Source organism: Hibiscus syriacus, unplaced genomic scaffold, assembly GCF_006381635.1.
Source record: "Hibiscus syriacus cultivar Baekdansim isolate YM2019G1 unplaced genomic scaffold, ASM638163v2 tig00110221_pilon, whole genome shotgun sequence".
NCBI classification, from domain to species: domain Eukaryota; kingdom Viridiplantae; phylum Streptophyta; class Magnoliopsida; order Malvales; family Malvaceae; genus Hibiscus; species Hibiscus syriacus.
The window spans coordinates 1,676,046-1,690,409 of record NW_024062635.1 but is presented as its reverse complement, the minus strand read 5'-3'; the positions used below and the strand labels follow the sequence as shown (position 1 = coordinate 1,690,409).

Here is a 14,364-nt window from a genome sequence, read left to right as displayed (position 1 = left end):
TTGTCTCTATTGAGATAGTTTCTCTTGAAACAAATTTTGTCTCTCTTGAGACAGTTTCCCTTGAAACAAATTTTGTCTCTCTTGAGACAGTTTCCCTTGAAACAAAATATTTGAATATGTTTTCCTTGAAACAAATTTCGTCTCCCTTGAGACAGTTTCTTTTGGAACTAAGTTTTGTCTCTATTGAGACAATTTCTTTTGAAACAAATTTTGTCTCTCTTGAGACAGTTTCCCTTGAAACAAAGTTTTGTCTCTCTTGAGACAGTTTCTCTTGAAACACAAAAAAAACTTTGAAATTGTTTCTCTTGAAAAAAAACCTTTGAAAATGTTTCTCTTGAAACAAAAAGACCTTCGAGTTCGACTACACTCAGCTTCGAGGGCACATCATTTGCAGCATAACTCAAGGCTAGAAGGGTTATCTGCCAACAAAGACCCTCGAGTTCGATTACACACAGCTCTGAGGCGCATCATTTACAGCATAGCTCAAGGCAAGAAGGGTTATATGTCAACAAAATTATGGAGTTCGATTCTAGTCAGCTCAATGGCACATCAATCACACTACTTTGCGATCACACCCAAGTCTTTAAATCTAGAAGAAGACAAAGGCCGACCAAGATTGGCAACAATGAGTCACTTTCCGATTCACCTACGATTTTGACTTCACGAAGAATGATATCGTACCTAATGGATTAACTTAGTGTCACAAAAAACACTATCAAGTCTCAAATCAAGGAGAACCAGACAAAAATTTGTTATCTTTTTCATCTTTGCCCTATTCTTGTTAACATAAAAATGTGCAAAGAGAGGTAGCTGTAGACACCTGTTTTTGTCTGGGTATACAAAAACGTTATATTATATTATTATTATATTATTATTATTATTATTATTATTTTTATTATTTTTACAGGTTTTTGTTCAACCCCATTTCTAACAAACTACCAACTAAACCACTACTCACCTAAATAACCGACCCCACCCACCACCTCGCACGTCTCACGTATGGTTGCTTTATTTTCTCTGAAAAAAGGAATGGGGCCTTGCTAGTTATTTAAAATCAACTTTAAGTTAGAAAAAGGGGGATGCACAAGGGGGAATTCATTCCCTTTGCCTTTTCTATTTCACTCGTACAGTGTCTCAACCCATTTTATCAAACTTCATCGGGATTCAAAGGTCCACCTGCAAAGATTCCTCAAAATGGAGCAGAGATTGAGAAATTGGAACACATAGAGCCTTGAATATCGTAAAGGAGCTCGCAATCGAGGGCAAATACATCAAGCTTTTTCTATATCAACAGCGTGAGCTTTTGATGGACATATCTACTTGGTAGAGTCCATGTTCCGTGCAAGGCTTCTTAGAAGTAGAAAAAACTGTTCTTCTACAAATCAAAGATTCAATGAGCAGACCAGTGGGGTCGGCTTTCTCAAACTGGTATGGAGAAGAATGTTGCAAGTGGGAGGGCGTTGAATGTGATCCAACTCGTACAGGTATTTATAAGATCTTCTTTCACTACTTGAGGGAAGAAAACCATGATGAGGTTGAACTGTGGTACCCAAACGCTACCTTGTTTGTTCAGTTTGAGGAGTTGCAAGAACTTGAACTGCCAGGGAATAATCTAGGAGGAATCGTTTCAACCCACACATTCATAGAACTGAAGCAACTTCAAAAGTTAGATCTCCCATTTTTTCTTCGTTCGTTGGACAACACCAAATATTCAATTTGGCGCCGAAAGCAACATCCACCGCCGCAACAACAAATGCAAACCGGTCGAGAGGTGGCGTCCGATGACGAGCGGTCAGTGGCTGTCGATTCCTGGTCAATAAAGAGCGATTACGAAAGCACACTCGACAATGAGCACTCATTACATTAATATTAATGGATAATGAGAAAAATAGTAATTTATGATTGTTCACTGAATTGATTTGAACGAAGGATCATACGTGATGAGGACTATCAATTTTCATGGTCATAGAGAAAAAATATTAATATCTTAAGCTAAAAGAAGTAAATCAAGTTTAAAAATGTCCCATGACTCGCCCTTACCAAGGGTTCTCCCTCAAATGATGCCGGCCCTAAGTATAGTGTGATGGATAAGACTTTCGGTAAGTTGTATTAATATTATTTATTATTACAGGTACAATAATTTTATTCGACAATGATAGTATATATTCTAAATATTCTTAATCATTTAATAATAAATATTTAAATATCTAGTAGTAATTGGTGTTCAAATTGAAATTTTTTAAAAATAACAATCAATCCTTGAACAAAAAATTTACTTATATACATTTTGTAATTTATGTATTATATATATCATTCCCTTAAAATGAAAATAAAACCTTCAATTTCACTAATGAGTTCCTTTCTGTAAATGCTTTTCCAATCAAACTTTTAAACTTAAAGTATTATTTTCTTCAATTTTTTAAGTCAATAATCACTTTTAACATAAATTTTTAAGTCAAAAGTATTCTAATAAACATTCTCAATAAGTATTCTTAAACTGCTCCTAAATATTAATATTAAATAATTTATAAATATATAGCGATAAATAGTGAAAAGTTTCTAGAAAACACTAATGTCTTCCGCAGGTTGGTGTTGGAGAGTATTTCATTTCTTCCACCGAATAGCAATGGGAGTGTCTATTCAAAAAGCAAAGCATTGATGTGCTTCCAAACGTTTGCCTCCACCATCCTTCTCTGTCCCAAAGCCACGAAACTCGCCTCACGCCCTTCATTATTCACTAAAAACGAGAGAACCTATAGCCCATATCTTGAGAAGAAGACCCATACATTGTAGTTTCAGGTAATTACTTCATCTGATATCAAAAAACCATACTTCTAATCTGTACCTTCTCTCATATAAACAAGTTCAAGTTTTTTGTTGGGATTCTCTTAATTGTCTTTGCTATCGAGTTTTGCTGTGATCATTCATATTTTATTGCTTGTTTTCTATGATAATAAATCTTGGTTCTTTGATACAGAGTTTCACATGGCAACGACTATTCCTTGTGGAAACGCTGTGGTGACTTGGTATCGTCCTCAGTTTATGTCAAGCTCGAATACCGAAAAGTTGCGGATACCACAAGCGCGGTGAGAATTTCTCCTTGGAGGTTTAAGAATTGGTTGACTTGTAGTTGTATATGCTAAGTTCTTTTAATAATGTCTCTTAGAAAATAGAACTGCTGCAAAACAAAAACGTTCGCATTGACTAATAAATAATAATAAATGAAAACAGAACGATTTACTCTCCGTTTTGTAAGCAATTTTATCAGAATTGGTATAATTTAAAAAATAGACGTTGTCGGTCGGCTATTGGAATATCGATCGTTATATAGCAGTAGCAGTGCAGTGCCGTCCAAAACCGTTATTGCATGATTGTGATACCCGCAATGGCACCCGTTGTATCCGCAATAGTGACAAACATAACGCAACCACAATTTAATTTCGTGATTAACACAGTCTTCCATACTTCGTGTTAGGTATGGCTTATAAATATACCGGTAAAGAGGACAAGAGATGGAGCGGAGTGAGATTGTAAATATGTACCAGGGTTTATTTATTATAAATAGAGATGTAACTTAAACCTCTTCTAGCGCCGCCTAGGCACCGAGGACGTAAGCACATTGCTGAACCTCATTAAAATTCTTGTGTTCTTTCATTTTTCTTTACCCGATTCTTCAACAATTGGTATCAGATGTTAGGAGCAAAATTCGAAGTTGCGAAATTTGATGGTCAGGGTAACTTCGGATTATGGAAAACAAGGGTGAAGGATCTATTGGCGCAGCAAGGGATCTTGAAGGCTTTGCGACCTACAAAGCCGGCGTCAATGGAGGAGGAAGATTGGGAAGAATTGCAGCAACGAGCGGCAGGAACCATACGATTATGCTTGGCGGACGAGGTCATGTATCACGTCATGCATCTGTCGTTTCCAGATGAAATTTGAAGAAAGTTGGAAAGTCAGTTTATGTTCAAATCCTTAACGACTAAACTGTATCTAAAGCAGCGGTTTATAAGCTGAAGATGCAGGATGATCAAGATTTGGCGCAACACGTGAATATCTTCAATCAAATCGTTTCTGATTTGGCTTGGCTTGATGTGAAAATTGAGGATGAATATAAAGCGATGATTCTGTTGTGTTCGTTGCCTCCCTCTTACGAACACATGGTGATTACTCTTACATATGGGAAAGAGACTATCAAAGTTGAGGAGATTACTGCAGCGTTGTTGGCTCACAACCAGCGGAAGAAGAATACAGGGGAAAGCTCTCAAGTTGATAGCTTATATGTCAAGGGTAATCGAGACCGTGGACGGAAGCCAAAGAAGGCAGGGTCTAGGAAGCGGAATTTCAGATCCAAATCTAGGGATAAGAAGATAATTCACTGTTACAAGTGCGAGGAGGTGTGACATATGAAGCGAGACTGTCCGAAGTTAAAAAAGCAGACTGATGAGAAACGTTATGACTTATCCAAGTCTGTGAATGTGGTCGAGGATGACAATTCTGATTGCAGTGAGGGTGATATGCTCTCTATTTCAACGACTCAATTGACGGATGTTTAGATTCTTGATTCTGGATGTTCATATCACATCAAGCCAAATAGGGAATGGTTTTCGACATACAGGTCGGTTAATTCTTGTTTTGTTTATTTGGGTGATGATCGATGTTGCAATATTGTTGGTATTGGTGATGTCAGAATTAAGATGTATGATGGCTCTGTTTGGACATTGAGTGGTGTTCAGCATATCCCAGATTTGAAGAAGAATATGATTTCTTTGGGCACTTTGTACAAGAATGGTTTTATTCCTAAGGCTGATGAGGATATGGAAACCATTCGGATTGTTAAAGGAGTTTTGATTGTGATGAAAGGAAAGATGACTGCAGGGAATATTTACAGATTGTTAGGGAGTATCGTTGTAGGTGGAGTTCATTCGGTTGAGTCCTATGATGATACTACCAAACTGTGGCATATGCGTCTTGCTCATCTTAGTGAATGTGGTATGGCTGAATTGCATAAAAGAAATCTGTTACATGGTGTTAAAAGTTGTAAGCTCGATTTTTGCAAGTATTGTGTTCTTGGTAAAAAGACTAAAGTTTGTTTCAAGACTGCGAAGCACACAACTGAAGGGATTCTTGATTATGTGCACTCTGATGTATGAGGGCCTTCCACGACATCGTCTTTCGCTGAATCTAGGTATTATGTTACTTTTATTGACGATTTTCACGGAAAGTTTGGGTGTATTTTTTGAAATAGAAGTCTGAAGTTTTTGAGAAGTTCAAGCTGTGGAAAGCTGAGGTAGAAAACCAAACAGGACGAAAAATCAAGTGTTTGCGATTTAACTATGGTACGGAGTACACAGATTCACAGTTTCTACACTTCTGTAAAGAGCATGGGATTAGGAGACATTTTACAGTGCGCAAGACACCATAACAAAATGGTGTTGCGGAACGGATGAATAGGTCGTTGAATGAAAGAGTCAGATGTTTACGGTTGAATGTGAGGCTTCCCAAACACTTCTGGGTTGAAGCTGTTAACATGGCGTATTATCTTATCAATAGATCGCCAAGGGCATCATTAGCTGGGAAAGTTGTAGAAGAGGTATGGACTGGTCATGATGTTATTTTTGATCACTTACAGAGTTTTAGTTGTCCTGCTTATGTACATGTACCTGCTGATGAGAGATCCAAACTTGATGCAAAATCGAAAGAGTGCATTTTTATGGGTTACAATAAAGGTGTCAAAGAATTCAAGTTCTGTGATCCAGTTGCGAACAAAATTGTGGTTAGTGGAGATGTTTTTTTTGATGAACATCCCATGTTGCAGCAGAAGAAAGACACGACAGTGGTGGATTTCGAGCAGTTTCCAGTTGAGAAAACAAAAACTTCTCAACCGACTTTTGGTGGTTCCGCCACGGATGATTTGCAGGATTATTGTCTCGCCAGAGATAGGGTGAGACAGACAAATATAAAGCCTCCGAACAGATTGAGTTTTGAAGACTTGGTCTCTTTTGCACTTACTGTTAGCAGTGATGATTCGGTTACTTTTCATGATGCAATTACTATTCAGGAAAACGACAAGTGGATGGTTGTCATGGTTGAGGAGATGGAGTCTTTGAATCACAATCGTACATGAGACTTAGTTCGCCTCCCTAAGGGTAAGAAGCCGATTGGTTGCAAATGAGTGTATAAGAAGAAATCAGTAGTAACAGAAAAAGAGGGGGAGAAGTTCAAGGCTCGTTTGGTAGCAAAGGGTTTTTCATAGCAGAAAGGAGTTGATTATGATGAAATTTTTTCTCCTGTGGTCAGGCACACTTCTATCCGAGCAGTACTTGCATTGGTGGCTAGTTGGGATTTGCATTTAGAGCAGATGGATATGAAAACTGCTTTTTTGCATAGTGATTTAGAGGAGCAGATCTACATGAGGCAGCCTGAAGGTTTTGCTCAACCTGAAAACGAGCATTTAGTTTGCATATTAAAGAAATCTTTGTATGGGTTGAAGCAGTCTCCAAGACAATGGTACAAACGGTTTGACTCCTGTATGATCAAGATTGGCTACAAGCGATGTGAGTATGATTGTTGTGTCTATGTTAAGAGCCTTGATGATGGTTCTTTTATTTTTCTGTTATTGTATGTTGATGATATGTTAATTGCTACGAAGAACATGGATGATGTTATCGGTTTGAAAACTTTATTGAGTCAGGAATTTGATATAAAAGATTTAGGTGCTGCAAAGAAAATTCTTGGAATGGAAATTTGCAAGGACAGAAACTCAAGGAAACTGTGGCTATCTCAACAGGGTTATGTTGAGAAAATGCTAGAAAGGTTTGCGATGAGCAGCGCAAAACCAGTTAACACTCCATTGACGAATCACTTTAAGCTCTCGTCAGAACAGTGCCCTAAGACAGATAAGGAAGCTGAAGATATGACAAAGGTTCCGTATTCTAATAATGTTGGATGCTTGATGTATGCAATGGTATGTACTCGTCCTGATTTGGCTCATGCTGTTAGTCAAGTTTGTAAATACATGTCTAAACCTGGTAAGCAACATTGGGAAGCAATCAAGTGGATTTTTCGGTACTTAAAGGGTACTGTGGGACATGGAATTGTTTTTGGTAGTCAGCGGGATAATCCTTTGGTTGTAGGATATGTGGATTCAGACTATGCAGGTGACTTGGATAATAGAAGATCTATGACAGGGTATGTCTTTACTCTTGGTGGAAGGCCTATTTGTTGGAAGTCTACTGTTCAATCTGTTGTGACACTATCTACAACTGAAGCTGAATACATGGCAGCGGCTGAAGCAGCAAAAGAAGCTTTATGACTTACTGGTTTAGTGGAGTTGAGTGTTCAGCAAGGTGGAGTTCAGTTGCTTTGCAACAATCAAAGCACTATTCACTTGGCTAAGAATAAGGTATATTGTGCTAGAACTAAGCATATTGATGTAATGTTTCACAAGATCAGAGAATTGGTTGCATCTGGAGAGATTTTGTTTCAGAAAGTACATACTAATGAGAATGCCGCTGATATGTTCACCAAGCCAGTTACGACAGACAAGTACAAGCATTGCTTGGACTTGTTGAATGCTTTGAGTTGTTAAAGAAGTAAGGTAACCCAACCCACATTGAATGTTTCCTAAGGGGCAGGATATTCGCCAAGGTGGAGATTTATTAGGTATGACTCATAAATATACCGGTAAAGAGGATAGGAGATGGAGGGGAGTGAGTGAAGCGAACATCAACTATCCTTACAAAGAAAGTCTCGTAGTGGGGGTTACGATTATGTGAGTTGGGGGTGTGAGGGCGTAGCCCCCGCGGTACGGTATAGGGTTATAGTTGTAAATATATACCAGGGTTTAATTATTATAAATAGACATGTAACCTAAACCTATGAGACATTGAATAAAACTTCTAGCGCCGCATAGGCACCGAGGACGTAAGCACATTGCTAAACCTCGTTAAAATTCTTGTGTTCTTTCGTTTTTCTTTACCTGATTCTTCAACACTTCGTATACCCAAATTGAGGAAGTTAAACTCGCTAATGTTACTTTCTTCAACAAGATATTTCAAGGAAAGGAAGGAACCATCAAAAATTGTTTTCCAATTTGAGCAAGCCTATCCCTTTTACAGGAATTGTCAAATGACAACTACTAGCTCCAATCACTACTTAGATATAGGTAACTCACTCCCCAAGTTTAGTCCCACTATTTGCATTAGTAGCATTACTAACAATGTCTTCATTTGGTAGGCTAAGATTTTAAATCATCATTAGGTTGGTGCAGCTTTTAGGTTGTGGAAAATATGTTGTCGTTCCTTTAGAGCAACAATTTTATGGGCTGTGTTATGCAGTGTTTCAACTGAGATAGGGGGCTTAGCATTTTCAAGTTCAGGCATTTTTTCTCAAAATATGGCACAGGTTATTCAAATCATGGTCACCTAAAAGTCCATGTCTCTAATTGGGAAGGCATCTGATTGTCAAAGCTGCTCGGGTGAGTGTTTCCTAATTTGCCTTTTACCTTCTAAGGATGGGTGTAGTAGCAACTATGGTTTTGTAATCTTTCTTCACTGGTTCTTTGCCTCTTCTTTCTGGTATTTGTTCCCTAACTGCATGCTTTATTATTTCATATAACATTTGTACCTGTAGGATTATTATTCCATCCTTGGAGCATCCAAAAATGCCAGCAAATCAGACATAAAAAGCGGTGAATGAACTTCCCTGATTGTTCTCCACTTCAGTAGTGTACCTTGTATGCTTATTTTTTTCACTTGGTATGGTTTGCATATGACGGCTTGTGTTTCGCATTTGGTTTTGAGGTCTAAATTTATCAAAACCTTCCCCCATGACGTTATCTACACTTGCATGCTTTACTGCCATCATCCATGTTGAAAGATCTGAGATCAATGCTTTTATTGTAACTTTTAACTGTCTGCCTCCATTGATTTGGACTCCAAATCTTATTCTGTTGTTATGCTTAGTGAGCTGTTACGTCGGACTATCCCTTTTGTAATATCGATTTTTATGTATTTGTACTGATTATACTTGTTTCGTGTTCAGCTTATTGAAAGCTTGCCAGGAATTATCATCCTGATGTGAACAAGTAAGTTGGAAGTTCCTAATTTTTGCAACTATTCACTGTGTCCAGGTATCCATCTTTTGTTTTCGTTAGTTTATGCTGCAATGGGATAAAACTAATCATAGTCTTCATGCCAAGACATAATGGATTCTTTCTTATATTGTGATTCGCCGCCTTGAACCACAGTGACTTGCAAGAATATTTGATTTGTCACGTATTTCACTCGCTAACTTTAAGGCTTAATTATTATATTGATGTGCTTTAGTGGTTGCTAATCATGCCTTGATTAGATAACTAGAAGGCCTGTTGAAAATGGAAATTTTGTAGCAATTATGAAGATTGTGGCTGTTGATTAGAACTTCTCAAACATTCAAACCAACAGAATGCTGTGAAAGCAGTTTGCAGTGAAAAAAGGAAGGAATAATTTGCAGTCTTTGAATGTTGTGCTAATATGACATAACTTAAATGACTACACTTTATTGGATTTTTTTTTTTTTTTTTTTTTTTTTTTTGCAATTGCTTAAATTTATGCTAATATTTACTTTGCCTTCAGGGAAGCAGGAGCTGAACAGAAATTTAAAGAGATTAGTCAAGTTTATGAGGTACTAATCTAATTTCAACATCGGTGATTGGATCTGAGTGCCAGGTTGATCTTGGGATTTGGTGTGTTTTTTTGTTCAAGATATTCGTAAAATAAAAATGGAAAACACTATGGTGCAGGTCTTGTCGGATGACGAGAAGCGTTCTATATATGACAGGTATGGTGAAGATGGTCTTAAAGGTTCTACCATGGGCACAGGGGTAAGTTCCTTTGATCAAAAGAACAAATCTGTGAAACTAGTCGTTTTCGTTTATATCATTCTTTATGTTCAGCACAGCTCTTTTCTTACACGGTCAAATCTTTGCGGCTTATTCTTGTAGGACTTTATCAATCCATTCGATCTATTTAGCTCATTCTTTAACATGGACATCGGAAATAGAGGTGCTAGAAATGTGGCTGCAGAAGGTGAAGATCTAATTTACAATCTTGTCTTGACTTTCAAGGAAGCTGTCTTTGGGGTGGAAAAAGAGATTGACGTGTCCATGCTTGACAAATGTACCGTCTGTGATGGCTCGGGTGCAAATCCAGGGAGGAATACATATACTTGCACCACATGTGGTGGGCAAGGGCAAGTTGTCTCATCATCAAGGACTCCACTGGGTGTCTTCCAGCAGGTGATGACATGTTCTGCCTGTAGTGGGACTGGGGAAACATTCACTCCTTGTAACAAATGTGGTGGCGATGGCAGAGTAAGAAAATCAAAGAAGATTAGCCTGAAGGTGCCTGCTGGGGTTGATTCCGGTAGTCGGCTGAGAGTCAGATCTAGGGGAATGCCGGAAAGAGAGGGGGTGCCCCTGGTGATCTTTTCGTTGGCATCGATGTAATTCCAGACCCTGTATTGAAGCGGGATTACGCTAACATTCTTTATACATGAAAGATCCCGTACATTGATGCAATCCTGGGGACAACAGTGAAGGTGCCAACAGTCGATGGATCGGCCGATCTTAAAATCGCTGCCGGTGTCCAGCCTGGAACAACTTTGGTCATGGCAAAGAAAGGTGTGCCGTTGCTGAACAAAGGCAAAATGAGGGGGGACCAATTAGTGAAAGTCCAGGTTGAAATCCCAAGACAGCTAAGTCATGAAGAGAGGAAGCTTGTTGAAGAACTAGCCAACTTTAGGAAATCCAAGACTTTCAATGGTAAGAGATAAGAGGGCATTCATGTATTTCAGATAAAAGTTTTGGTAATAAATTGCAATTTTCCATTTCTCTAACCATTGTATTAAGTTGTCAGACATAATATTTCACAAGTTCATTAAGGTTAGGTCTGTGTAGATGGTAAGCAATATATGTCGATATAAATTTTGATAAGATTGTTCTGCACTTGAACTGTATCAATGGGATTATGATAGCAAGATTTTTATGTTTCTATTATGATATTTTATATTCCAGAGACTTATTTTAATATATTACATGTATGTCAAGAGTCCACATGATACAGCTTTAAACTGCTGCAATAACTTCAGCTACAATGGTACAACATTCACATGAACATGGACTCTTGAGTTCATGATCAATTTTAGACCGAGTCCAGACTGAATGTTTAGTGGATGAGATGGTTTGCCTCTTCAACCACCCTCTTCACAACTTAAGCGGCAGGAATAATTTCCTGATGAGCTATTCAACATCATCATCATCAAATGAACAGAAGCTTATCACAAGATTATTTGAGTCATATTTATCTAGTAATTGAAAGCAGAACCCCTATAAATTGGAGTTGAACTGATAAAGAAACAATTCTATTGTTGAAAATGTGATCATTAAACATTATCTCAGTGATCTGTAGTCTGAGATTTTCACCACACCGTGTATTACTGACCGGTCGATGATAGGCTGATTAGATTCATTTTCTTGGGCAGGAAGGGATTTCCAATCACAGAAGAAGGGTGTTTGCAGGACACGGTGTGGTGCACCAGGCCACCTTTCTCAGCCAAACACATCTGTGTACTCGGTTTCATCAAGTCCAATCAGTTTCTGCTTGTACGTGGAGTGAGCATAGCTTTCATGAGTTGCGAGAAACCTGCAAAAACTCGATACATAAGGAAAAAGCACACAAAAGAGACTTCACATATGCTTCAGGCTTTCAGTTCTATGTTCAAGATTCAACCTCAAGAAACTATCTACTCAACCCATTCAATTGGCTAGGACTTGAGCATGATTGTATGTATATCTTCTTAACTTTCGTTATTTCGCAATACTAAGTGGAGTTCAAATGATTGACACAGAAAAGAAGCAAAACATTAGAAATTCAATGAAACAGAGATGCGATAACTTCATAAGCACTTAAACAAAACTGAGTACGACCTGTCTCGGAAATGTCCAGATTACTGTTAGCGGGCTTCTTATTTTACATTAATATAGGCCTAACCTTGTGCCCATGCAAACACCTTTAGCACCAAGACCAAAGCAGCAACGTAGCTGTGAGCATCTACAATGGCCCCGGCAGCAATAACAGGAATATCGTGATCACCAACAAGATCAACAACTCGTGGCAATAAGGAAATGAGAGCATCCTGGAAATAATATAACATCACAAGGAATGTGAATTTAATATATTTCAGTTGGTCATTGTTACAAGTTTTATACAACTGAGGACCACAATAATTATGGAAAATGGAAATGTAGCTAAGGATCAAAGTCTTACTAATTTCAAAATATAATTGTATCAAGTGTACAGAGACACAGTTGTTAATGTTTTCCAAGACAATTATTACTATACTAGCAAGATAATAAACTCAAGATGTACTCGTACCTGTCCAATTACATGCCCTCCTGCTTCACGGCCTTGGATGATGATTGCATCTACTCCCACGTTAATTGCTTTCTTCGCTTCCTCAAAACTCCCAACCTTCAATGGAGACACATTCGGCTCAAGAGAAAGCAGAGTACGGATAGAATCATATCCATCCGGCATAGAATTCGATGTCACGAGCCCCCAAAATTAGTGTTCTTCATTTCTTATGCTTTCCTCACAAATGAATGCATATTATTGTTCCCAATATAGAACTTTCCCATGTTATCCTTGCATAACATTACATGAGAAGTGCTAGTTAACTACTGGAACAAAGTAAAGGCTCATCTCGCAGCCTAGCACATCTCTCTGAGACCCAAAAAGACAAAAATTAATGGTATTTCTTCATCAAACGAGCATAAAAGCAGTTGTATATCCCATAAGAAAACATTATTGGTGAACTGAAAAAGCAATATGAATATGAAAGTTTATGAAGACATTCAATTAGTCACCTTAATTAGGCCAAGTCACTCTTATCACATGGTAATTTCAAACTTTAATGGTGTACATAGAGTACTGGTAATGCTTCTCAGTTTTCCCTGCCCCCATCCCCTTCCCATCTCTTTGTGTGTGTGTGTATCAGATTAAGGCCAATAAACTTAACAAAGCAATAGTATCATATAGGTGAAAGAATGTTCTATTTTTTTTTTTTGCCTGTTTTTGGTTGACTCAGGATTCCCCAATCCAGAATACGAACAACGCATATTTACCTATGAAATAAGAGAGGGACAAGAGATAGTCACTTGGGGAACAACCTTGACACCAGAATTATGAGCTTCTATTGCAAGATCTTTTGAGTACTCGCCCCAATACAATTGCAAAACTGCTACCTTTTCTTCAAGTATAGCCTTTATATTTTCCTTGTGTGGAAATGCCAAAACGACACCAACCCCAAAGGGTTTATCGGTTAACTTTTGAGTTTTCCTTATCATCTCCTTTACATATTCAGGTGATTCCTGGTACACCAAAGCATGGAAAATCGTGTATTGATATTTAAACACAGTTAGAACCTAGAAAGTAACAAGCAGACCCACTTTTCTATCTAGATTACAAAACAAACAAATAAATAAGAAATCATGTTTGATGTCCTTCCCTGAACTGAAAAATCTATTTGGGAACTGGGAATAAAAGAATAAACCCAAACAGGATCTTAATTTATCTACTTGGACCAAATAAGTTGCATAATTTGGATAACTTCTTATTACCATGAAAGCTGTTTAAGATTGAGAAAGAATATGCACATTATTAGTAAATAATCATCACTGTATGCTGTAACTTGATGACTATATTAGCTTAATCAAGAAAACAATAATTAATTTCTCCTTAAACATGCATTAGCTGCCTTCATTTAATACGGTTAATTTCTCAAGCTATACAAACCAGAAGTTTTAGGGTTTCATGTTAGACTTCAGTATCCAAACAAGAGCTCTAAAGTAGTTATATTGACCAAGGAATATCAAACTAATAACATATAAAAAAAAGGTAGATACTAGACTAGACTTCAATATCCAATCAAGAGCTCTAAAGTAGTAGTATTTAGCAAGGAAGAACAAACTATGAGCATAAAGGACTAGAATTGAATACCCAGTCAGGAGCTCTGAGAAGGCCAAGGCCACCAGCGTTAGCAACTAGCTCTGGACCAGCAATATCAGGTCCCAATGGTGCTTGAACTATTCCATACTCAAAACCCAGAATCCCTTTCTACCCCATCTCTCTATTCTACTTAACTGGCTTGGAAAGTGAATGTTCATATAAAGGTACTTATATGGGCCAAAGTATGAGAGCAGACTGCTTTAGTCAGGAGGAGACACGAAATTGTATTTTGATACTACTAGTAAATTTGTTGTTTTCTAACATAGTTTCAATTTTTATAGGGAATCAAACAACGGGTAATGCAATGGGATGAGTAGTT

The 14,364-nt window shown here is 37.8% G+C and overlaps 2 pseudogenes; one reads left to right on the top strand and one right to left on the bottom strand.

Moving 5' to 3' along the window:
- The first annotated feature begins 2,637 nt into the window (after window positions 1-2,637).
- On the top strand, window positions 2,638-10,814 carry LOC120114286 (annotated as a pseudogene).
- Window positions 10,815-11,096: 282 nt separating this feature from the next.
- Window positions 11,097-14,162, bottom strand: LOC120114287 (annotated as a pseudogene).
- Window positions 14,163-14,364: the final 202 nt, after the last annotated feature.